The sequence below is a fragment of the Rhinopithecus roxellana genome, chromosome 8 (assembly GCF_007565055.1).
Source record: "Rhinopithecus roxellana isolate Shanxi Qingling chromosome 8, ASM756505v1, whole genome shotgun sequence".
In the NCBI taxonomy this organism is placed as follows: domain Eukaryota; kingdom Metazoa; phylum Chordata; class Mammalia; order Primates; family Cercopithecidae; genus Rhinopithecus; species Rhinopithecus roxellana.
The window spans coordinates 104,047,184-104,074,392 of NC_044556.1; the positions used below are offsets into that span (position 1 = coordinate 104,047,184).

General features: G+C 38.1%; 1 protein-coding gene and 1 long non-coding RNA gene across 3 annotated transcripts in view; one reads left to right on the forward strand and one right to left on the reverse strand.

Annotated features, from left to right (window-relative positions):
* The window catches only part of CHRM3 (cholinergic receptor muscarinic 3), a 505,898-nt gene that overhangs the window by 300,676 nt on the left and 178,013 nt on the right, over nt 1-27,209 (forward strand). The gene's annotated exons all lie outside the window — the stretch shown is intronic.
* Nucleotides 7,432-18,911, reverse strand: LOC104679195. Its single transcript, XR_750291.2, has 3 exons — nt 18,742-18,911; nt 13,972-14,059; nt 7,432-7,609 (listed from the first exon to the last, which is right to left on the reverse strand). It is a non-coding gene; the product is annotated as an uncharacterized LOC104679195 (long non-coding RNA).

Consider the following 27,209-nt stretch of genomic DNA (forward strand, 5'->3'; position numbering starts at 1 on the left):
TTTTCTTCTTAATAATAACTAAAGTTCCTAAGACATTTTCTGACTGATTGGCCATCCAGTTGACTAAAGTTCTCCACTCTCTTTTACTTGTGCAGTTAATTTTTTGAACCTAAGCATAGAACTTTGTACATAGTACCACTGACCATCATCTTCCTAAAGTCAATTCAGCTAGGCAGAATTTTGAAGACTTTTTGGTCCTCATTCTACCAGTTCTTCATGGGATTGTGTGGTCTGCAGACAGCCTTCTCTCTCTAGCATGTACTGATCAACTAATGAGCAAGACCAGACAGAGGGGTGCCAGAGGCATGGCACTGAAAACCTTTCTGTTTCCCTCTGGATCCTCCATGCTTCTTTCTCTTCTTTGAATCTTTCCTCATTCACCAAGACTTGTCACCAAGGTGTGCAAGGTCTGTCCTTAAAATGACTGTCAAGTTCTCCTCTTCATTCTCATGATTGACAGCTGTCCCTCATCAAATTAGGCCTAGAGTTGTGCCGGTAATCACTTAGCTCAGCTAGCTGGCTCTTACCTCTCACGTTCTCATCCATCCTGCATAACATTGCCTGATCATTTTCCTAAGATGTCACATTCATCACGTCTCTTCTGCTCCTGATCTTTAGACTCCAGTTAGAAATGCAGATCCCTCTGTGTAGAGTGCATTGACTCAGTCATCTCCTTCCTTCCTAACCCACCCAGTGTTCTGTGCAGCCTGGACTCTGATTGCCATAGGGATGTTTGCTCCTTCTCACCCCATTCCTTGCTCGTGCTATTCCTTCCATCTAGAATATTCCTCACTCTCCTTATCAGCTATCCAAATCTTATCTACTCTTTAAAGGCCAAATTTAAACCTCTTTTTCTCCATGGAATTTATTTGCTTTTGTTTATGTTAGTCACTCTAAGTCAACTCCTAATGTCTAGACAATAATTTTTCTATTAACATTATCACTTTATAGTTCTAGTCATGTCAAGCTTCTTCTTCTGGGCTGCAGGGAAATTTCCTCAAGGAGAGGCAATTTCATTCAATGCTTTGGTAGAAACCATTTTTCCTCAGATAGCATTAAACAGATGGTTGATGCTTGGCAAATGTTGCTGCTCTTTGGTTGACTTATTTACCTTTTAAAGGAAGGTAGTGCTTAAATTTGTCACGAATCTCGGAATTTCAACTTAAGGATAACATTTTGGGGCAATTAACCTATGCCCAGCCATTCTAACAGTATTCTGAAGAGCTGCCTACTTGCCCCCAGAACATGGGTGTTTTGGATTCATTTCTGGTGTTTATATCAAAGGAGGGCGCTGCCGTTCGTTCTGATTTTAAAAACACTGTACACAGTTTCTTCCCTTTACTGAACAATCTCTCTCTGGGTGCTACTCTGAGCTAACTTTCACAAATGTTCATTTCACTTGTAAGTCTAGAAAGGTAATCATTATCATTTTCCCTTCCCAAATAAAAACTTCAGTATCATAATAGCTTGTAGAAATTTTCTATCTGGCATATTAAATTAATGTCTACCATTTACAAAAATAAAATTCACCCCTCACTTTGATTTTTTTTTTTTCCCCCAGACAGAGTCTCACTCTGTTGCCCAGGCTGGAGTGAGTGCAGTGGTGTGATCTCAGCTCACTGCAGCCTCTGCCTCTTGGGTTCAAGTGATTCTCATGCCTCAGCTTCCTGAGGAGCTAGGATTACAGGCATGTGCCACCATTTAATACGACTTTAAGAAACAAATTTAATTCACTTAGTTATATATTTCTGTGCGGACCTGAATTCCCATTCAAAGAAAGTAGCCTGTTACAGGTAACTTTGTTTGTGTGTCCTGATTTATAGTATATTTATTTTAGCAACATTTATCATCTATAATAGATACCATGTGCAAATTGATAACATTTTAAGTGCTTTCCAAATCCCACACACTGCTATTCCACTCTCCATGTCAAATATTGTTAAAATTAATTCAAAGTTGTATCACCACCCCAGAAATATACTGATTAGGCCCCCAGCTACGGGCTTTATGGCAGTGGGCTTGATATTCTGAAAAGAGAGGAACACTGATAAGCCTGCACTTTTATTCTTCTGGGAAATTCTTTTTTGCTTAATTCTCTTGCAAGTTCACATCAGTTTCTTGTTCCTCGGGTAACAGAGGAAGTTCCTAAGTTGTCTGGAGATTGCATGTTCCCACACACTAAAATCCTCTGGGCTGGATGATTCAGCTTTCACTACTGCTGTGTCTGTGGACAAAAAAGCAAAATGTGAGTCAATTCCGGGTTCCGTCACCTTTAGGAGTTCCCATGTAAAGGAAAACATAGAAGATTAATGTTGTTATTCTGATTTTATGTTGTTTTGTTGTTGTTGTTGTTTGGGGTTTTTTGTTTTTGTTTTTGTTTTGTTTTGTTTTGTTTGAGACGGAGTCTCGCTCTGTCTCCCAGGCTGGAGTACAGTGGCGCGATCTCGGCTCACTGCAAGCTCCGCCTCCCGGGTTCCCGCCATTCTCCTGCCTCAGCCTCCCGAGTAGCTGGGACTACAGGCGCCGCCACCACGCCTGGCTTATTATTTGTATTTTTAGTAGAGACGCGGTTTCACCGTGTTAGCCCGTGGGGCGGGTCTCAATTTCCTGACCTGATGATCCACCCACCTTGGCCTCCCAAAGCGCTGGGATTACAGGCGTGAGCCACCGCACCCGGCCGATTTCATTTTGTTTAGAGGAGAAGGGTGAGAAATGGCTACCATACAAATCAAGAAATTCAAAAAGGCAAACAGTTGGTGACTGTCACCTAACAATAGGTTATTTTCTTTTATCCTTTCCCCCAGACATATGCCCTCTAACATAAGCATTAAAATCAAATTATATAATTCTGAGAAAACCTGTTCTCAAAGCTTTAGGGTAAAAATTGTTTAATCAAATTGTAACACAAATTGAGAAGTATCATTCAAGTGATAATGCCATCCTGTAAGAATTGCTAAATCTACTTGAAGTTTGTGTTTGATTCACTCTATTCAGAATTGCTTCCATATGCAAATTACTGATATCAGTAAAGTTAATTGAACACCCACTCTGTGTTGGGTTTTAGAGACATAAAGGCAAATAGAATGTAGATTCTATTCCTGAGGAGTAAAATATAATGGAGGAAGCAGACATGCATGAAGTTACTGAACCAGTAACTTCTACCAAAGAATAATCAGAAAACACTCTGACTGAAAGGGCAATGGGAAATTTATTTGTTTATTAATTCACGCAGGAACATCTCATTTTTATGTCAAGTTTGACATTTCAACTGGAAAGAGCTGGAATAACTTTGGAGAAGTAGTTCTTTGGGAAGGTAATACACATTTATCCTTTGGAGTTTTTATGCAGGTCACAAAGAGGCTTTATCCAGCTTGGTGCATTTTAAAGAAATATTGTTTAGGGAAGTTTCTGAAATGCCCCTTTACAGCTCTTTTGGAAATAGTCTACACTGGCTGTGATTTTTGCACAAAGAACACTGAAGATAATTCAGGCAAAAAGAGCAGAAAGACCTGCACGTAGGAATCAACCACAGATACAGTAGTGTTAAAGTGGGCCTGCATCATGCACCCATTGAGAGGTGTGGAATAAAGCAGTGTTGAAGAGCTGACCTTGGAAATGATACATATGTGGGGAATTCATTCTTTATTTAACTCATAAATTAGTCAAAGAAGAATTATTGGCAAGACTGACTTGAAGTTTTGTATTGATGAAAAAGAAAGAAGGAGGGGAGGAAATCTGGTGAACCAGATCCAGGAAGAAGAAAAGAGAATAAATATATGTATGTTTTAGTTTCTTGTCACAGAAGGAGGAACACAGGTCACAGCAACCTTTTTCACAAGTAGGTAGGTCCCTTTTATGCAATTTAAGTAATGAAACAAATATTAAATCTCTTCTCTGTGCAGGGTGTTGTGGTCAGCATCATGAGTAATACCAGAAGGAGGAAAGGTTAGCCCTTCCCCCAAGGGACGAGGCTTATTTATTGCCAGAAGATAAGATGTGTATACATGTAACAGCAATGCAAGGAAAGATATATTAATATTTATAATAAAGATGCAAATAGAGCTAGAGGGAGCTTAGAGGAATACATTTATTCTAACAAGGGTTATGGCAGAATTTATGTGAAAGTCTTCTTTGGGCTAAATGATAATCAGAAATTCTATAGGCATGCATGGAAAGGAAAGACACTCCAAATTAAAGAAATATAAAATGTCTGGGTGTGATGGGTTCAAGCCCATAGTCCCAGCACTTGGGGAGGCCAAGACAGGAGGATGACTTAAGGCCAGGAGTTTGAGGCCAGCCTGGACAGCACAATGAGACCGTGTCTCTACAATAAAATAAAAATAAATAAATAGCCAGGTGTGTTGGCATGCACCTGTAGTCTCAGCTACTTGGGAGGCTGAGGCAGGAGGATCACTTGAGCTCAGAAGGTCGAGGTTACAGTGAGCTATGATCATGACATTGCACTCCAGCGTGGGCAGCAGAGCAAGACCCTGACTCAAAATAAAAAAGAAAAAGTTTGAAAAGAAGAAAGTATGGAACATAGTTGGGAAAAAGCAAATAGCCGTATCTGAGCACGGTAGACTCATGATGCTCTCTTCTACTATAACTGCCTTTACTTTTCTCATAAAAGTTGAAAAATACCATTTTGCCATGTGTGCATTAATTTGCTAGGGTTATTGTAACAAAGTAGCAGAGAATGGAAGGCCTGAACATCAGAAACTTATTGCTTCGCAGTTCTGGAGGCAGGATTGGCTCCTCCTCACAGCTGTGAAGGAGAATCTGTTCCATGTCTGCCTCCTGGCTTCTGGGGGTTGCTGGCAATCTTTGTAGTTCCTTGGTTTGTAGATGAATCTCTCTTCTGCCTTCGTCTTCATATGGCGTTCTCCCTATGTCTCTGTGTCCAAATGTCCCCTTTATTTATTTATTTATTTTTATTTTTTATTTTTTATTTTTATTTTTATTTTTTTTTTGAGACGGAGTCTGGCTCTGTCGCCCAGGCTGGAGTGCAGTGGCCGGATCTCAGCTCACTGCAAGCTCCGCCTCCCGGGTTTACGCCATTCTCCTGCCTCAGCCTCCCGAGTAGCTGGGACTACAGGCGCCCGCCACCTCGCCCGGCTAGATTTTTGTATTTTTTAGTAGAGACGGGGTTTCACCGTATTAGCCAGGATGGTCTCGATCTCCTGACCTCATGATCCGCCCGTCTCGGCCTCCCAAAGTGCTGGGATTACAGGCTTGAGCCACCGCGTCCGGCCTATTTATTTTTATTTTTTTAAGATGTAGTCTCACCCTGTCACCCCGGCTGGAGTGTAGTGGTGCGATCTTGGCTCACTGCAAGCTCTGCCTCCCAGGTTCATTCTCCAGCCTCAGCCTCCCAAGTAGCTGGGACTACAGGCACCCGCCATCACGCCTGGTTAATTTTTTGTATTTTTAGTAGAGACGGGGTTTCACCGTGTTAGCCAGGATGTCTCTGTCTCCTGACCTCGCCTGCCTCGGCCTCCCAAAGTGCTGGGATTACAGGTGTGAGCCATTGCGCACGGCCCCAATGTCCCCTTCTTATAAGAACACTAGTGATATTGGATTAGGGCCACTCTAATGGCCTCATTTTAAGGTGATTACCTCTATAAAGACCCTATCTTTATAGGAAAGGGAAAATTAACCCGTATGAGGATATAAAGAAGAGAAAATGACTTTTAGGCTGGCAAATAGATTCACTATATATATATAAATATACACACCCACACATATGTGTGTGTGTGTGTGTGTGTATATATATTTATCAAATAGCCTTGATGTTCAACATAAAGAATAGAGACATTATTCTAGGCAATGGAGCTCCATGGCCAATGTGTACAAGATGATAAAATTACCTTGGAATATTAAGTAAGCTTTTATATACAACTGAGATGCAAAGTTGTAAAACAAATGATAAAGGTAGATAAGATTGAAAATAAAAGAGAAGAATTAAATATCATAAGTCTGATGAGGAGCTTGGATGTCAAGGAGAATGGTTATCATTTATTTAGATTATTTTAATTTGTTTTTTAATAAATTACTAAATTATTTTATGTTATATTTATATGTTATAATTATATGTGAATTATAAATAATTCATGATATACAAGTAAATTATAATAAATACAAACAATAATATATATTATATATAGTGAATATGCAATAAAATATAATAAACATGCATTATTATAATTTATAATTATGTTATATTCTAAATATTTAGAAGATTATTTGTAAATGATTTATTTATGGGACAGAAGGAAAATTTTACTGACAGAAAGGATACTTTCCTTTAAAATCCAAGAGATGGAAAGGTTCGTGAACACAGCAGGGTCATCCCATGGCTGGGAGAACAGACCAGTTCCCCAATCCACATCATACAAGGAGCTGAAGCCCTGTTTTCAAACACTGTCTCCTGGGTTGGATTGGCTGTCTCCATTTCACCAACTTCTTGAAACTTAACACCTAGAAAAAAATTTGCTCCCTCTCAGCACTGCCCCATCTCACTCCCCACATACGTGTGTATGTACATACACACACAGACATGCACAGACATGCACCCCCACACATGTGTGCATGTAGACACACACACACACAGAGGCATGCACCCACACACATGTGCATGAACACACACAAAGGCATGCACCCCCACACGCGTGTGCATGTACACACACACAGAGGCATGCATGGCATGCACGAATGCACATGCCTTATGCTACATGCATTGAAATGCTAAAGGGCTACATACAAAAAAAACTGGATTTATCATCATAAATAGTTTTTGGAAAAGTAGGAAAAGCAGAATGATATTTTTTCAACTTTTATAAGAAAAGCAAAGGCGCAACGTATGGTAGTGGAAGGAACATAGACTTTGGAGTCTGGCAGTCAGCCTTGCGCTGAGCTCCACAAACAATTTTCTGGGTAACTGTGGACAAATGAACTAACCTTACAAACTTTGGTTAACATTTACGTAAGGTGGGGATAAATATGTCATCTAGCTATTTGGAGGACTAGATGAAATAAGTTATATAACGAATACAGTAAGTTGCATATGCCTTTCATTATTCTGATTTTTAATTTTAATAACCAGAAAGATTCCAGACATTTCTCCCAGTAGATTTAAACATATGCTTATGCACAGACTGACTTGCTATTTTACTCGTGAGTCTAAAAAAAATTAGCTGTATAATAAAAAAAAATCAGAATATCTGCATGGAAAAACACACGGCTGTTGTGGGCCTGTGATAATTCTCAGCAGAACTGGCAACTATTGTTTGAGTAAAGTTTCCTTCAGTCATTTTGCAAACCTCAGTGTTCCGAATTATGAGCTAACTGTTTTGGAAGTGAATAAAATCTACACTTTCAAGTGAATATACCAGTGTTAGAAGGAAACATAAGGAACAATTCTAAACTTCTTACACAGATGCACGGTATTGGGCCTGCAGAGACATAAAATAGCAAGAAAGCAATGGTTTTGAAGGATGTAAATAAGAAATCCTTCTTTTTTTTCATTGCTTTTGTAGTTATTTTGTACTCCATAATTCCAGTAGACATTTTCTGGGCAAGAGAGTTTGTCAGCAATTATTCTGTTGAGGATCTGGAAAAAAAAAAACAATAATTAAATACCTTCACTTATCCTACTTTATCCCTGACTCTGTAGCTAAACTTAAGCATGGATTGAAAATAAACATACCTTGAGATAATTTAATATAGAAGAGTATTGGGCCTTGGCCTTGAAACTATCTTTCGGACTACGATTCAGATTAAATTCATTTATGAATACTCTTTTAACTCTTTCTTCAATCTGTCTCTAACTTGGTAAATAACTACTGTGGAATATTTCATGAAGAAAAAAGTACCATTGGACTCCTCATAGGCAGGCAATGGCAGTAAGCCAATGTGCTAATTCTGCAACATGGGAGGAGATGTGGCCTGAAGGATAATTGAGGGTGTGTAATAACACTTTATTTTTTAGACTAAACCATGTATATGTGATCTTCCCCCGCCTCTTGCTAAATGATAGCAACAAGCTTGTGGTGGTTCAGGACAAAACCTTGGGGCCATCCTTGAATCTGGCTCTTCTTCCATGCTCCCAGTTGGATTCGTTCATCAGCACTCATCAGCTGTATCTAGAATTTCACAAATTCTCACCGTTTATGCTGGCCCAAGCTCAGATTAGCTCTTACTCAGATGATTGCAGGAGACTTCCAGTTGCCCTCCTTGCTTTAGCACTGATCCCTTCAACCTATCTTTTTTGCACAGTAGCTGGAGTCATATTCTAAAATTCAGTCTCTACTCAACACCCTCCAGTGGCTTCCCAGCCTCTCTTATTGGAGAGGATTTCCTAACTATCCTACATAAAAGAACATCTCAGCATCTCCTCCCCTGGGACTCTCTAAACCCCACACCTCCTTTATTTTTCTCCACAGCACCATTCACCAGCATTCATCCTATAATTTTGGGTGTTTATTTGTGGGCTTAACCACCTAAAAATATAAGCCTCATCCAGAAAGGGCCCGTTTTTGCTAGCGTTACTGTTCTATTCCTGGCTCTTTGTTTCCTGGTTTAATTTTTTTTTTTTTTCCGTGTTTGGAGTCTGTAGGTTCCGTGGTACTATCTGCTGACTCCTTAGTGGGTGAAACAGAAGTTTCACATTTATCTCTTTATCTTCTCACTCTCTGTCACCATGATTCCAAATAAACTAATTAATTCTCCTTAACTTTCTCACTTTACTTTCTAACTCCGATAAATGTAATTATCCGCTGCTGAATTGCTTGACACGTGTAGAGGGTAAAAGCTTTCATTTTGCCAGCAATATGGTCTTTCACTCCCTCCCCAGTTAGGAAAAATAATAAAAGATATGTTACCCCAAAATTATACTCCCTAAAACATACTGTTTTCTATCTGTTTCTATCTATTTATTTGCTTATGTTTAAACATACAATGCTTTTTCTTGCTTTCTGTTTTTCTGCAACTACATTCCGTATTTAGCACTCAAAGTTTTCAGACTGAAACCCAGACCAGTCACATCGACATTTCTTGCAGTTTCTTGAGCACTTGAAGCTTGTTTGCCACCCCAGGTCTTTGTTCTCTGGGTTATTTTGTCTAATACTTTTTCAGACTGCCTCCTGGTGAGCAGGGGTCTTGGTTCTAATGTCTCCACCTTGAGGCGGATTTTACTGACCACCATATCTAAAATAGTCACGCTCTGGACAATCACTCATTTTACCCACAGAGCCTGCTTTATTTCTTTCTGTAAAGCAGCCAATGTTACCTTATAAATTTAGCTGTCATTTTGTACCCTCCAGTAGAATAAAATTCCTTTGAATCGGTGACTTTATCTACTCATTTCTCCAGCTAGGACAGAGCTGCCTATGTGGCAGGGCTTCCATACGTGTTGAGGAAAAAAAAAAAAAAAAGAATGAGTGAATTCCTTTGTATAGACATTAAGCTGCTAAAAGGGGGTTATAAATCCCTTTAACCTCTTGTCACTAGCTGCTTTTGGAAATACCATTGTCAGGGACAGGTTTTTGAGAGTTCTTTAACCTATGAGGCAATTTCTAGACATTTATTTTAAGTTGGGATGTTCTACTTAAGTAGCTAAATTGCAAATTAAAGAGGTTCACCAGTGACAAATCTAAATTCTTCATTATTGACAAAGCTACTTTGTTTTATCTTTTCTTTAAAGCTCAAGTGTTTTAAAACATTAAAATCAAAATTTAAAACAATATCCACATTATTTAAGTTAAAATGATATTAATTGCTATTTGACAGGAAGCGCCATTGTATCATGAGATATTACTAAAGGTAACTCTGCAGTCCTCCTCCATCTCTGCCAGATGAGGAAGGACACTGATTGTGATGCTTGTAATGGCAATTTCATGTTGCCAACATAGACCTTGAAAGCTAGTTAATGTTGTTGGACTTGTCATGGAATTCCAGAAACAAACCATTGTGAATCAAACAATTAAATAGCCCAATTAAAGACAAATAACAGTCGTTCCATTATCTGCATCTATGTGTTATATGTATAACTATATCCATATTATTGAAATATATATATAGCTATATACATATAGATACTCTCTATATGTGGAACTATACCCATGTATATGTGTATGTATGTATATAACTACATCCATATTACGGAAGATCAGTCTTGCAGTTGATCAGGAAATTGCAAAATTCTGTGATCTAAGTTGGGCAGATATTTTGTATAATCTTATTAATTCCGTATCTATAGGCAGGCTGATAATGCAAGAACACCCGACAACCTAAATGATAAGAAATAGCATTGTAAATGATTAAGATTGTTAACACTGTGGAGATAGATATGTTATGGTTTGGGTATGTGACATATGAGCAGGAGGGTATGAAGAGATGAGGAGGGGACCTGTGGTTCACTTTGGATACAAGCTTCAGTTAAGCACTTAAATCAGAATAGTTTACTGAGTGTTATTTAGTCATTTAACCAGGTACCAGACAGAGAATTTAGTAACTGTATTGAATGCCAAGTTTAGATAAAGTAAATTAATATTTTTTTCTTATATCTCAATTCTTGACAAGTTGATTCTTTCTAAGAATAAAGAAAATAAGTATAGCCTTTAAGGCCTTAATACATTTGGCTTTGGAGTGAAGGTTGACCACTCCTCAACCATGTACCCTGGTACCTCTTACCACACCCCAAAAATTCTGCTGTGTTCCTAACTTCATTCATGCTATACCTCCCACCAAGAAAGCCCATCTCCTTCTTTCCCAGCTTTGTTTGGCTTCATTTTAGGAAACTGAAATAATACTGTTCTGAGTTTTCAAAACTATTTGACCACTCTCACTCATTCTGCAAGACCCAGCAAAAATGCCACCTCCCCACGATACCGCCCTGAGTTTCCAGGTAGCATAAGTGAGACCTCCTTCTGGGCCCTTGACGTTGTACAGATGCAGCTGCAGTGGCACAGATGAGATTCCTTCATTTTCTCATTCCTTCTGTTTCTACCACTACACCATAAGGTTTTGAGGTCATGCATGGATCGTGTCTGTAACCCCAATAACAAATTGGAGTTTTCTTCGTCTTCTGAGACTGGGTAAACTTTACTGACCCCCATCCAACTTTGCATCCTTTGAGTCCAGGGTGCTCCCCAAAAGTCTTGAATATTACTCAAGAGTTTACTCCTATTCAGTCCCCAGTGTCTGCACTCTTCTTTCCATGTGGTTCAATAAAGCTTGGCCACCCAGACCCCCCATTCCATACATCAGCCCAAAGATTTAATAAATCATTAATTATTAATAATATATGATATTAATATTAAATAGTAAGAAATAATAAATTATTATTATTGATAAATATTAATAAATTCATCAAGTTCCAGAGGGCTTGAGGGGTTCTGAGGAGAGGATCACAAAACAATAGGTCTCCTTCCACCAACTCTTTAGTCCACTGCCACACTCCCTCTGTCTCTATCTTCTCATCTCCATTTTCCTCTCTCTCTCTCTCTCTCTCTCTTTTTTTTTCTAGTGACAGGGTCTCACTCTGTTGCCCAGACTAAAGAACAAGGGTGTGATCATAGCTTACTGCAGCCTCAAACTCCTGGGCTCAAGGGATCCTCCTGCTTCAGCCTCCTGAGTAGCTGGGACTACAGGCATGCACCACCATATTGTAGAGATGAAGTCTCACTCTATTGCCCAAGCTGGTCTCAGGCTCCACATCCAGCCCCATTCCCCTGTAGCTATAGCTAGATCCTCACAGGGATCCCCAGAGCAGATCCCCCCAGACTTAGATGCCTTTTGACCTCAGCCTTTGCCTCCAGTAAGCCCATTCAGAAATATTCCCAACAAAGAAAACTCTCCCTTTAAGATAAACTCTCAGACTACTCAAAAAGAGAAGTTTTTTATCTCAATTATACATTATATCTATCTTTGTCATGAGCATAGGATCAATAATTTTGTAGATGTTTAAAAAATAATTTTATTCACTGTAATTGTTCCAGTTATCTTGGTCCCTGATCAATTTCAGGTAACTTTAGGAGTCTTCTATTTTAGTTATCTAACTTGGTTGTGATTTGAATGACTTAGCTGGTTTGTGAGCTATTTTAATTTTGCTTTTGTCCTTTACAGAATTCTCTTTAGGTCAGAAGAAGAAAAAAGATTATTTGAAAGTAATCTCTTACTTAGGAAATATTTCTGGAAAATAAGTGAAATTTCTATTGAAAGCTGAAAATGACAAAATTCACCTTTCAGTTTTATTGTCAGGATCTTATACTAACAGAACTATGTAGTTGGAATGAATGAAAAAACAGAACTCTCTGTAAGCTGGGGTATTTCTGACTACTGAAAATACTTTACATTTTAACAAGTGTCTGTGAGTAGCATTTAGAAGAATATAAGCATAATGCCACATTTCCTCGAATACTTGCATTGCAATCTCAAAAGCTATTTCCCTTAGAAATCTGAGAACAGTGATAAATCTATTTGGTAGAGACTGGATTTTGTAAACGCTAAAGCACTAATACATGAGTGTTTCTCTTTAATGAGAAGGTCCAGTGTTTCATCATGGACAAATACCCACATTTTATTGAGTAGAGATGGCCTGTTATCCCCAGGGTTATCCCCTGACCATATCTGGACTATTTCATTACTCCTCTGCAGTGGAATTTGATCATAAAGTAAAAAGACATATTTTTGGCCTTTTAATTTACCCAGGATTTAAACATAGGTATGATACAGCGACAAGTTAATCAGAGATGTGTTTGGCCTTTTAAATCCCCTTCAAATCCTTGACACAGGGCCAGATGCCAGTGCCTAAAAAGGAAGTCCACACGGGCAGCACCAACACCACCCGCTGTGCCCGGCACAATCTGCTTCTGCAAAGACTGTGTAAATGTACTTCATGGGCCTTTCTGTGCAGTAGAAGACAAGAGCATAAAGTACATTAAGTGTGTTCACTCCATTTCTGGGAGGCAGCTGAGCCAAATCAAGTGAATTCCAAATTGGAAGTCAGAGGCCTGAATTACAGTTCCAGTTATACTGTTTATTATCTGCATACCCTTAACCAAGTCATTTCTGAGTTCTGGGTGTCCATTTCTTCATCTATAATTATGGATGATACTATTTGCCCTGTAATTATACTGTTGATTCTCTAGGGATGGTTGATATCTTGTTATTCCTTTCCATCACAATTGTCCCTGGCCCATTGCTCAACACAGGCTTTTTGAGGAATTAAAATAGGTGTGTTGTGGGGCCTAAAATAAAATAATAAACAGAACAACCTCCAAATAAAATGAAGAATGATTAATGCAACTGTAATTTTATTCTGTATACTACGTTATTGAAGATGCATTGCTTATTCCACAATTTGCGCCAACACCAACATCACATTGATGAGAAGCCTCCCTCTATGTTGGGCTTAGTTATTCTTTACCTCCCATCACAGATCTCCATGGACAGAGAATCTTGCATTTACCTATTTCATTCTGTTATGTCAGCCACAGCTGGGGCGACCACTTGTCCCAGTTTGCTAGAGACCTCTGCAATTTACCTCTGTTGCCATGACACAGTTATGATTACTCTCTTTCACTAACAAACATGCCTTAGTCTGGATGATAAATTGTGTGATCACCTTATTTAAGTATTAAAAAATGATGTTCCATTAAATTGTTTTATGGAGGAGGGACAAAACATAAACCCAGAGAAATGTATGTAGCTCTTTAAAGTTTTAAGCCCTATTCTTTAAACCAGACATGATGTTAATATGGCAGATTTCTTTCATATCATTTGGGTAACTTGTCTGTGTATGCCTAACCAATATGCTTACAAAATTAGGAGATGTCTCTCAAGGCCTTAGTTCACTGACTTAAAACTGGCTTTTGCTTGCCTGTGGGAAACCCAGCCTTCTATTAGTTTTTGCATCTGAAGAACTTCTGGAAATTTCCAGGATCTTCATTCATTAATTCAGTAAATACTCACAGCACTAGCACAGACAGCAGGCCATGAGCTCCTGAGTGTGCAGTGGTGAACCAGAACGGACAACCGTGGCCCTCATGGAGTGCATCATCTAAAGAGAGAAACAGGTGTTAGTAATTTTACAAACAAAAAGCTGCTCTTCTGATGCTGCACCTAACCCATAATGCTTCAAAGGAAAGGTGGCAGCGTAGGGTGCTCTGAGAGCCTCTGATAGTGGGATTTGAGCTTGTCAAGAATGCTCAGGGAAAGTTTTTTGTGGAAGGTCCCATTAAGCTGAGACCTGAAAGATAAATCAAAGTTACTTGGGTGAGGCGGGATGAGCAGAGACAGAAGACAGATTGTGCCAAGGCCCTGCAGTAGAAGGGCGCACAGGCACAGAACAGGGAGGAGATAGAAAGGACAGAAATTGCACAAACACGTAACACAGCAAGAAGAGAACGCCTCATGGAAAATGAGGCTGCAGAGGTAGCTCAAGAGATAGGGAAGAAATTCAAGTGTTTTAATCCAGTGTTGATACAATCAGAATTGTGCCTAGAAAATATTAGCTCAACTCAGTTGTGAAGAATAGACTGAGGGGCAGGAAAACCAGAGTAGGTGAGGTGACAAGGAAGGAGGCAAAATTTGGTGAGTTTGGGGTTTGAGATGCCTGATCTCTTGAACAACCTAAGTGGGTAGTTGTACAGTGAATAACTACAGCATGTGAGAGAGATGTGAGAGAGACATGGCATTGCATGGAATGAAGATTTTGCCAATAGTTTAAGCTGAGAAAGAGTACTGTGGAAGAACTTGTTAAAAGGTGGACAAATGAAAAGAACCCTGAAAAGAAGAAGTAAGGGGGAATTTAGGGAATGATGATGTCCTAAAGCCAGGGAAAGTAAATTATAAGACGGGAGTGGCTAACAGTATCAAATACCACAGATTAAGTGAGTAAAAACTGAAAAGTACCCATTAAGTTTATCAACTATGAGGTTACTGATTATCTTGGAAATATCAGCTTCAGTGAAGAACTGTTAAGAATTAAAGGCATATTTAGATTGGTTAAGAGCAAATGATTGAGTCCACACTACGTATTTTAAGTAGTTAGAACATAAAAGGACAGAGGGCACTATAACTAGGGAGGAAATAGGCTATGTACAGGAATTTTTGTCAATCATTTGGTTTGTTTTGTTTTGAGAAGGCTTGTATGCAGTGGTGTTCTGATAAACCAGGCCTCCAGAGGAGAAATAAAAGCTCTTATTTGTAGCTATTACAGATGACCATGACGTAAATACCCTCACCATGGCTGGGGTAAAACTATCAAGGCAGAATGCAGATTTGAGAAGATACCCAGAATTAGCTATCAGCTTCAGTGCACCACCGCATAGAAACCAATGGGATGGGAGAGGTTGATGGTTTGTGTGAGAAGTGGGATTACTAATAAAACAGATAAAGAGGGAAGAAGGTAGGATCCAGAGTAAAGGTGGGAAGATTAGTTTTGGATAAGAGAAAAGATATCTTTTCTAATGAGTTGGGTGGCAAAGAGTTACACTGGAATCAGCTCATTGGGAGGAAAGGAAATTGAATGGATTCTCACTTCATGGGCTATTTTACCTGTAAATTAGGACAGGAGGGCTTTGCTAAGAGTGAGGAAGTGGCAGTTGGTACATAATGTTGGATTGGAAGAAACAGTTAAAGCTTGAAAGAAAAAGAGATGTGGAAGGAAATGTGGACAGTGTTGAAGTTCTAGTGATGTTGAAGACCAGGGCTTTGTACCCGTACCATTCTGCAGACTCACATGAAGTTATCCAGAAGGTAGCAACCCGGTATATGAAAACAGACATAAAATAATTGCATTGATCTTGGGTTGAAATTTTGGAGGAAAATGTGGAGGGATGACAAGAATTCAAGCGAGAAGTGGGTACTGACAGGAGGATGTTTGAAATGATAGGCTATGATGTCTAGGTAAAAGAGAGAAGAAAGGAGAGCCAAGGGGAGCTTTTAGAAGTAAAGAAAGTGATACTTTTAAGAGATCTGAGATCTGAATGAGGTTGTAGAACAGATGGAGTGGAAATACGAAGTTGGTAGAGTTGAAAAGTTGGATGGTGCCGTTTAGAGAATAACTTCAGAGAGAGAACAAGTATAGAGGTGGCCAAGTTTGGGGTGTCCATGATTGTGACTGGCTGAAGCAGAGTGGAGGCTCCAAAAGACTATCATAGTGAATAATAGGGAACCGTAAAGCTGGTGCTGGATGATAACTGAAAAGGGTATTGACGTCATCCAGGATCTTGGGTTGGATATTAAGACTTTAAGCCATGTAACAAAGCCTTTGTTAAATGTAGAAGGCTTCACTGGGACCCCAGCCCTTCACAGGGAGAAATGATGTTTACAGCTAAACAGTGTGACTCTCAAAAGAGTCGTTTTTTTTTGTTTGTTTGTTTGTTTTTTGTTTTTTTGTTTTTTTTTTTTTTGCAAGAGAGTGAATAAATACTATTTTTAATTTGGTAATAAAGAAAGCTAACCAGTGGGTCCTAAAATAGTGAGGATTAAAAAAAGAAGAGGAAGAGGGGAAGGGAGAAGAAGGGAAAGGAAAGAAGAACCTAAACTTTAAAAAACGTTGCTAGATGAAGGGAGGAGCCCAAACATAGCTCAAGTGGAGCAGGGATGTAGCTCTCTGAAAAAATGAGAATGTACAGGAGGGTTCATTTGGTTTATTTGTATTTGTATTTGGTTGTTTGGCTTGGTTTAGATTTGTTATTAATAGTCTGTTTTGATTTTAATCATCCATATGGCATATTTGAAGAATACTTGTTCCAGAAGATAGTTATGAGATGACATATTAAGAGACGGTAATTGAAATGTCCTCAATGCCAGTAAAACGAATGTTCTCAATCACTTCCAGTTTTTTTCTTTTTTTGCATGAATAAAGTTACCATGAGTACATTTTCCAAAAAAGAAAAAGTTCAAATGTAAGATCTGAATTGAGTTGTGAGCTTCTCAAAGTCTTCTTGGATTCATGTCTCAACTGCAAAAGATTGAGATCCCGAATAAGGCTTATGGGTGTATTAAAACTGTACACTTGCAGAGGAAGTAGCCTTGAATAGCTATTGGCCTTGAAAGCAACCAGTTTTGTGGACTTAATTATGCTGGTATCAGGAAAGCATAGAATAGATCCTCTTGATAACAAGAGCCATGCTGGACATTAACAGTATCACAGAGAGGAGTGGGGACCATTTCTTTGGAATAAAGTTGAAATATGTTTCTTAATAGACAACTCTCTCAGCATTATAAAATACTAATATAGAACTCAAGAAAAGACACACACACACACAAGATTTTTATCATTGTTATGTTACTAAATAACAACTAACGTGATTATTGGTTGTTATCAGTTCGTTAGGGATTGGAGTTAATGTTTCTTCAGATCTGAGCAATAACCCATGTGGTAAAGTCTTAGTGTGGCAAAAATTTGGAATCCGAGGGGCATGCTTACATAATTTGCTTTCTTAAGGTATGGTTTACTCTTTTATGCTACCTGTCATTTCTGCCTTAAACAATGTCCAGGAAATTCAGCCATACACAACAAAGAACCAGATCCCTCATTTCAGTTCTATCCTTCCTCCTCTAGAACTGACATTCATTGAGGCCATATCCTCAAAGTGACATGTCCTGCTCTAGCTAAATGGCAGTAATCTGTGTTTTATTCCAGCAGTTTATCAAGCTATGTCATTTTATGCCATGTCAGTTTATAGAGAGTGGCACAAGATACAACAGGATAGGGAAGTTGAGTTTTCTATTTGTCTACTTCATTGAAAACACGATTTTGTTTACTGACAAGTAAATGGTATAGGTATAAGCAAAGAGTAGCAACTACCATATTATTTTGCCAGAATCCTCATGTTACTGTTTCAAAAAATGCCAAGAAAGATGACAGTGCATGTTATAAAATCCCTTACAAATAATAGCAAAGCTTTAATCAACTGATGTACAGACACACTCAGGATTGAAATGCAACCTACTAGGGTGAAACATGACAAGCAGTTCATTGAACACTGCACAGAAGGTAAATGAAGTGTATATTTTCCAATCACAACTGGAATTTTAAGTGAGTGAAATGGAATAAACTCAGTTTGGAATCTGAAATAAATTCACCGTGGAATGTGTCTTAGAGACCAAGGTTTACACTAGTGCTATACAAACCCCTCAGCATGAAACATGACACAAGATGAAATTTTCCTGGCATCTTAGAGTCAGATACAGACTTCTGAAGGACCAGGGCACAGACATTTCATCAAGAGCTATTTGTTTCTAATTGCAGAAGAAAATACAGATGTTTATATAATACTCTGGGTCAGGAGTAATATTCCACCTGGTACATGGAGTTGTGTACACTTTCTCGAGGTGGTATTTCTATCTGAGTGTTACCAATAAAACATTTTCATCAAATTTCCATTCTTCTTTTTCTTGAAGTCTGCTTGCATAGTTCTAAGGAGTGTCATAGATCACACATAGTGACACTGATTAGTAGAAATGAGAAGTGGTTGGAGAAAACACAAGGAAAGAATCAACTTGAAGTCATTCAGAAGTAACCACTAGTAGCAATTTAACTACCCGGTTGCCAAAGCTTTTTACTTAAATTACAGATTCTCATGAGCTGGTAACTTTGCAGGGGAGTCAGAAAGAGGAACAGGTGTTATACGCAAGGCCGAAGAAGCAATTGGTAACTACCAATACATCTTTTTCTAAGGTAAGTTTAACATCACAAAAAGACTTACTGTACAGAATTGAAAAACTTACATATTTCTTAGAAGCTTAGAAGTTACGAGTTTAGTTAGGGCTCCAGGAAGATGCAAGATGCTAGGCTCCAAAAAATAAGAGAGAGGTCCTATGTAGAATAACACCCTACAGATTAAAGGAGGACTCAAGACTAGAGGAAAAATTTAGCAAAATACAGGGCTATGAGATAGGCGTTCCTAGTTAGAGTCTGAGTGTCTGGAAATGATAAAATGGGTGAGCTCCAGGAATGCAGGATGTGTGAAATTGGTAATCAGATCTACTGGTTTGCTTATTCTGAGTGTATCATTAGGGTTTTTGGAGACTGGTGTTAGTGGTGTCGGCAGAATTAGTCCCCTGCACTTGTGTTATACTTTTCCACTTTAAACAGTAGCTTGTAGTTATTTAGCTCTCATTTGCATTCAGGTAAAACCAAGATAGCGCCCTATAATCCAGCAAATATTTGTTTTCCTGGCAGTATTACAGTTTCAGGGGGCAGTTCTACAGTATTTACAGCTTCCACTGCTTGGAGCTTTCTGTATATTTATCCTTGGATTAGACTCAAAGTAAGCTGATTTTATCAAGCCACCGGGTAATTCTGACCATTTCATCTGGCGATTTTAGTACAGTATTGTTGCAACTGACCTGTATACGTAAGGAATTACTGGGTCATCAGCTCAGGGGAACGTCTTTTGATTATGAACACACTTTCAGCATGTGTCCACTGAAGGTAAGGGGCAAAGAAGAATTGCATGATCTACTTGAATGCCTGTTTTAAATAGATAAAAGTGGGATTTTGGGCACAGCCTGGTTATATCTTCTTAAGCATAAGTAGTAGAGCCGCGACTCAGTGTAGCAACAAGAGATCTTTTGAACAACTGAACATTCAGATGGAGCCACTGTGTCCTTCAAACCACATCCTTCCTGCTGCCTGTGGGAAAGGGGTGATATTTGTGTTGAGCTCTGAGCACATGCAGAACAGATCTGTGTGTATTTCCACAAATAAAAGGACATTGTGTGTGTGTTTGGCACCTGGGATGGCAAAAGCAGTTAATTGCTTCCGAAAGCTTTGTTCCAACCCAGGGATCGGCAGGATTTTTAAGCACTGAACTAGGAACTGGGCACTAAAAATACCCATGCAGAAGACCTATGATAGCAGTAAGTTTGCAGAGCAGAGCTAAGACTTGCAAACTGTGTCGTATCTGTGTCTACTTACTATGGTTGAGAGGAAAGGATTTAACATGCCGCGTTTCCAGCCTGCAAACTAATGAGCCGTGTTGTAATAACGTTTTGAGATATTGTATGTTGTGTTGTTTCTATGAGGATAATTCAGAATATATAGAATATGAGTGTATGAGCATGTTTTTCTAAAGAAAAAAACTTTGCCCTAGTTTCTTTGCTTATATTGTTCACATCATGTTCATATAGTCACTGACAGTTAATGATTTTTGTCATTTAGTCAGAAATACAGTAGTTCTCTGCCTCTGAACCCCCCCAAAAAAACCTAAATTAAAATAAAAGATATATTAAAATTAAACTTGGATTATGAAAATGAAACAGTAATGCTCTCATGCCATTCAACCCCAGACTTTTCATATTACAGATAGTTAGGAAGTGAACAGAAAGCTAAGCATGAACATATTTTAAATAATCCTGATATTTTCAAATGCTTAATCCTAAGCCTTAAAGGGTTTTATCTATAGAGATTTGGGGAATTTCAGTGTTTCTTTTTCTTATTTTAGATTTTCTGTTAAGTTATTCTCCAGAGTTTTTATATAAAATGCATGAATAAGCGTGATTTAACAAGAAGACAAAGTCTTAAGTACCGTAATTCATGTTGGAAATCATGAGTATTGTTAAGTCTTCGTACTTATAATCAAAGTGGTCATCTCCTGAATATAATGAAAATAAGAGCAAGTGATAGCCCCTTATCTTTATTTCAATAGGCTTTTTCTGCATGAGTTTGAACAACTCAAACAAGGAAGTATCTTGTTGAAGGGTGAGATGCATTTTTAAATTTATTTTTGCTTAATTTGCACTCAACTGAAATTGATTTGAGAACATATATTTAAGCAAAGATCTTCATAAATTATTATAGTATGAGAATTGTATATTGTGACATGTTTAATAATCATGATTTTATTCCAGTGATCCAATAAAAGGAGTGCTCAATTGAAGGATCGGAAATGTATCAAAAAGCCAAAACTCTGCACAGTACAATGATTCCTAGTTCTCAAAAAAATCCAATGGGTTTTAGTTTCCAAAAGTGATACAATAAAAGAGTACAGAGTCCCTTTCTAATCCTGTGAGTGAAATTCTCTTTAGAGGGAATGCTGAATAAAAAAGATGAGATCAGGGAAAGAGGTGAAAGAAATGTTCTTCTCCAGTTCACCTTACATTAGGAGTCAACTTTTACCCCAGCTCAGGCAAAGGTACTTATGTGGGAATCCCGGTACTTCAGGATCAAGAGAACAAAAAACAAGTAAATGATAGGTATGGTATTAAACCTTAGCTATGGCATTTCTATTGAGCAACCATTAATTTTTTGGAAGGTTCTAAATCATAATAAAGAGTGTGTATCTCATGCAAGATATAAATGCATTTCATTAACAGGGAGAACAAAGTTTAGAGTTGAAAGTAAATCAAAGAAGGAGTTTGTATTTTAATGAAGTACAGAAAAGCTGCTCTCCTAAAAAACTGAAAAGGACTGAAAAATGTCCTTTACATATTGTCAGTACAAATGAAGAACATGTATTGAATTAATTCTTATGCTGAAAATTCATCATGTAATAACCAATAGGTATTGTCTTTCTACAGTATGAGAAGTACAAAAGAAGTCTTTACTATATAATCTGGTTCAGATTATATGCACTCAAGTGTATCATAGGCACTCATGAAACAATTGGAGGAAAATACAAACAAAACAAAACAACGTAATAGTGTGGCATGAAAAAATAAATTTTGCAGCAGGTGAGAGAGGGAAATCAGAACTGATTTGGGAGATTTGCAGGACAGTGAAGTATTTTTTAAGATGCACCTTAAAAAGGGGTGAAATGTGTCCCTTCAACAAAAGGCTTTCCAGACCATGAAATCCTAGAAGAAAATGAAAAATCATTAATTTGCCAATTCACATTCAGCTTTTGGTTCATGGGACAAGCATTTAGATACAACGCAACCTATTTGATCTTCTCCTGCATAAATCATTCAGTTCCTTTAATGTTCCAGCCAAAGTCTGTGAAGCAATGTAACTGCTTGATTTTGTCAGGCGATTTATAAAAATGTAGTCACCTGGAAAATGCTAAAAGGATTGACTGAAACCAATTTTCACTCTTGTGAAATGTGTCTTTGTTTCGGTCAGGTTGACTCAATAGCTAACAAAACAGAAAGAACCTGACAGACATGTTTCTCAGTGCTCGTTGGCCTTATGTGCCTACCCACTCACATATACCTAGTTAGTTGCATGAACAGATATTATTGCTGTCTCCTCCCCACAAATATTATTTTTGCTACCTCAAAAAGACTTTCCTCTTGCAATTTAACAGTAAAAGGACACAAATAACAAAATCTTAAGACTTAAGTTCTAGTCTTAATGTCATTGCCTATAGGATTTGTGACTTTGGTTTTTATTTGACATCTCTTCGTCTTGGTTTTTCTTCATTGCATTATTACTCATTCAGCACTCTGAGCAATACAAATGCATTTTCTGCAGTGCAAATGTAATGGAATTAACAATCTTCATTATGTTAAATATTAAGTAGAACTTTGTACAAATAATGCATTTCATTTAGAACTGAGTTAACATATTCAAGAGTGGCATTGAATTCAGAAACTGAATTCTTTCTGGCCTGGACAAGCTATGCATTTACTGTTAAGAACATTCATAAACATGATTGTACCTTATTGAATCTCCTATTTCTTTTAACTTATTTTTTTCATTGTTAGCACATTCCGGGGTAGATATGAACATGTATCAACTACGGAATATAAAAAAGTAAAAGGGAAATAAAGATCAAGCTAGAATTGGTTGATTATGTCATCACTGTACTAATTCGTTTTCCTCAAAGTACAAAAATTCCATGTTGATGCATATATTGTACCCAGATTAGCACTTGGAATCAATAGAGATTTTTGAATTTTCTCAGTATCCTCTGCTTTCTATCTCTCATTTCACCTCTGTAAGGTGAGAAATACTGTTGAGTTGGAATGTCAATAATATCTAAACTGGCTTTCATGAGGAAGAGGTAACTATGTCCATTTATTTAGCTATACACCAGGCACTAGCACTCAATTAATTACTTGCCAGAAATGCTAAATACATGAAACAATTCTGTTCAATAAGGATAAAATGGTGCCTAAGTAATTTCTATAGATATTCTAAGGATAAAATAAGGAAAAAATTAAATGCATTCTAAACTGTAATTAATTATAGCTTGAATTTTTAAATGCTAATGTTTTGTCAATATTTTTCTTTGAAAGGTCAACAATGTATGTTATCTTAATAGAGATCATATGAACTGAATTATATTTTGCCTCATTTTGGACTGATGTTTCAACTTCGTCTTTCAAAATAAATAATGGGTCAATAAGCGTTGCCAAATTCAATACTTAGACAAATGTTTATTAAGCTCCCATATGGCTATTACTAAAATATACTACTACAAGTGTCTGTAATAATTGCTGCCATATATGGGACAATTCCTGTATACCAGACACTGCTTAGTACTTCATATGTTCCGTCTCACCACACTGATCATTTGGAGGATGTATGGTGATTAAATATAATCCCCATCATCTGGGGCAAAGTGTATGAGGTATGTGTAGAATTAGAGTAGGAGTTGCTGTGGGTCAACATGACTGGCCCGGGGCTAATACGTTTTAAGGCCCTCCTCTTCTCACCATGTAGCCTCGTGGGATTCTAGAACTTAAAGATGAGGCCTCAGAGTATAGACCAGTAGAAGTTTGCATCCTGGCTGCAGCAGTTCAGCTGAGTGCCAGGTTGAGTAGCCTGCCAAAACTCCAGGGGCTTTCACCACAAAAGTAGGGAAACAAACTCCATTTTATGAATGGGTGTATTTTGGCCCTAAGCTGTTATTCACTGAAGCCAAGCTGTACGGCCTCTGGTACTCCCAAATATGCTTAAAAACACACAAACCTGCTTTTTTTTTCCCCATCCAAGTCAATGTTGGCCCAAAGTCAGAAGTCTTGCCGTTTTTGGTCAAGTTGTAGATGCTGGACCAATGTCGACTTGGTAAGAATGTTGACTTAGGAGGGTGTGAACACATCCTGGCCCTGATAAACCTCCCAAATGTACAGAAGTGCCTCTTGAGCTCTTAATGAAATGAAGTAAGTCTAATTCTCTGCATTAGGTCATTTGTTGAGCAGACTCATGGCAAAGCCCAAAACAGTGCACCTGTGGGGCTGATATTGGCAAAGCAATAGTATCTTTGTAGTATTCTTCAGAGTAAGCTGTTTTCTTTTTCTTTTTATCACCATATACGATAGTGGCTGAGTCCGTTTTAGAATTATGAGTTAATAAATCCAGGCTTTGCCATTTAATTGTTTGTGTGTTGAAAGTCTACTTAACCTCACTCTATTTCCCTTAGGTGTAAAATGCATATATCAGTAGGGCTGTTGGGAGGATTCAGTGGGATTATATAGGTGAAGTGCTTAGCACTGTATCTGATACATGCAGTACACTCAATAAATGCTAATGTGAGAATAAGACAATGTTTAGGGTAAGGATTCTTTAGTTGAACATTTACTTTCACATAGATATTCCAAATACACCTGAAAGAGAGCTCCTTCATCTTCCCCCTCTGATCCACTGATGCCTCTGTGTGTCTCATTCCAATGTTTTACCAAATTATTGAAGCTAGAAATTCTAATTGCTAGTTCTTCATTCCCTGGCCCCCACATCTAATCAAGTACCAAGGCCTGATGATTTTACCATCTAAATATGGTCTTGAACTTCTCAGTTCAAACGGTCCTCCTGCCTTAGCCTCACAAGGTGCTGAAATTACAGTCCTGACCCACCCCACCATGCCCAGCCAAGTGACTTATTCTTATGTTTAATCTTGTTAATATTCCCCCCTGCTATCCCCATCTGCACTCTCAACCATGTTGCTCTTCCTATTACTTAGCAATACAGACTAAGCACTTTAGGATGGTGTCATCGATGATCTAGCCGCTGCTTCCTTCTCCAACAACCTATTTTAGACTTAGAAAAGTATTTAGTAAGCTTTATTATTGTCTGGAGGATAATGGCAGTGCATTTCTTTTTGTTTTGGTAGCAGAATGCCAGCATACTTTGTGAAATGATTATGTCATTTTTCTACTATTAGAAGGGTTAAATTGAAGCTTGGGGAACATAAATAACTGCAACTGGTGAATTATGGACCATTTTTTCCCCCAAAATACTATATTATCAGTGAGTAAACAGATCAGGTAAACAGCCTACATATACCAACTAAAATTGAATATATTTCTACTGACAATGGATGAAAAGCTATTTTTATCTGCTAGAGTAATTCCATCCTATGTCACATGATATATTTTTTTGTTTCTGGTTATTGGACATGCCTGATGTTTCTATGCCAAAATGTCTCACTGAATAAATAAAGATAACATTATTGCCTCATTTATTAGATTTTAAACTGCTTGACAGGAGGGAGACTGTCTGACAAGCGTGCTTAGAACAGGGCAAAATACTTTGTCATCAATCTGTAAATGCTTGTTGATTGATTGGTGGTCAGGTCATGGATTTTGGATTGTTGAACCAACAGTAATGAAAGCTTTGCTGTCTGGCTAAATACTTTACAAAGACTCTTTGCCCTGACGTCTGGTCTGGAATTTGCAAACTATTTCGAAAAGGTAAAGCTACCTTCTTGGGTAGCTTTGGGTAAGAATAATTTAGACTGGGTAAAAATAATGACCAATGGCTTGAATTCAAGTGAGCAAATGTATAACTTGATTATGCAGATGTACAGACTTTTCTTAAAATTTATTAAACAATATTATAAAATATTACTAAAAACACCAGTGTAAATGTCTTTAAACTGCCCCATACTTGTATATTATAGCACAGAGATCAGAAAATCACAGCCCTCGGGTAAAATCTGGCCCACTCCCTGTTTTCATAAGAGAGTTTGTATTGGAACACAGCCATGCACATTCATTTACATGTTGTCTGTGACTGCTTGTGCACTGCAATAGCAGAGTTGAGTAGTTCCAACAACGCCTTTGGAACCGCTAAGGCCCTTTTCTGAAAAGTGTATTGACCCCTGTTCTAGCACGTTCTAGATCATGTGCTATTCTAATTCTTTTGTGTCTAGATGCTGTTATATTAACATGTAATTTTGGTGCATTATGAGTCAGTGTAGGTTTTATGTATGCATTAAAATAATATTCTTGTGTGTACCGAACTTTTGAATAAAATAATAGTAGATGAATAATATTTTATGAAGTTAATGTGCCATGTATTACAAAACTAGATTCCATTTATTGATCATTTAGGTTTTTTCCCCCTATATTTTCTTGCATTGTGACTAATCCTGATTTACCTTTGAAAAAAATCTGATTTTCGTTTGCCTTGTGGCTGGGTTGAAGCATAACTTATTAAAGTAGATCCTATACCTAAAGAGGTTATCAGGTGGTTGTATCAGGTTTAGTGGGGCTCAGAACTGACTTTAATGGCTTCAGCGATTACTCGTCTGATTCTCTATAAGATGGATGGTGGGTGGCCGAGACGGGCGGATCACGAGGTCAGGAGATCGAGACCATCCTGGCTAACACGGTGAAACCCCGTCTCTACTAAAAATACAAAAAACTAGCCGGGCGAGGTGGCGGGCGCCTGTAGTCCCAGCTACTCGGGAGGCTGAGGCAGGAGAATGGCGTAAACCCGGGAGGCGGAGCTTGCAGTGAGCTGAGATCTGGCCACTGCACTCCAGCCTGGGCGACAGAGCGAGACTCCGTCTCAACAACAACAACAACAACAAAAAAAAAAAAAAAAAAAAAAGATGGATGGTGATATCTAGTGTACAGAGCACTTGACTGAAATCAGTGAGTAATAATTCTGTTTTCTGCTGAATATAAAATCCTTAACCCATGGCTTAGCTTTTCTTCTGTGAAATTAGACATGACAATAAATGTCTTATTGAACCAGCTCCAAGAAATGGTGTGTTGATGAGACTGTGTGTTTTTGAATAAATAAGAACAATTTCATTATTACAATCCCAGCATCTAGCAGTACCTGATAGCAGTGCTTATTGAATACTCTTTGTCTAAATTAATAATTATACAATTGAAAATCATCGATGTTCTGGAAAGCTACCATTAACAATAGAACTAGCTTCTAGATTTAGTAACTTGTAGTTTGGTTACTAGGTCTACCACTCACTGTCTCCAAAACTTATTTAAACTCTAAGCCACAATTTTCTCATGTGTATGATAGTGATAATAATAGTATCTATCCCATAGAGTTATTGTGAGGATCA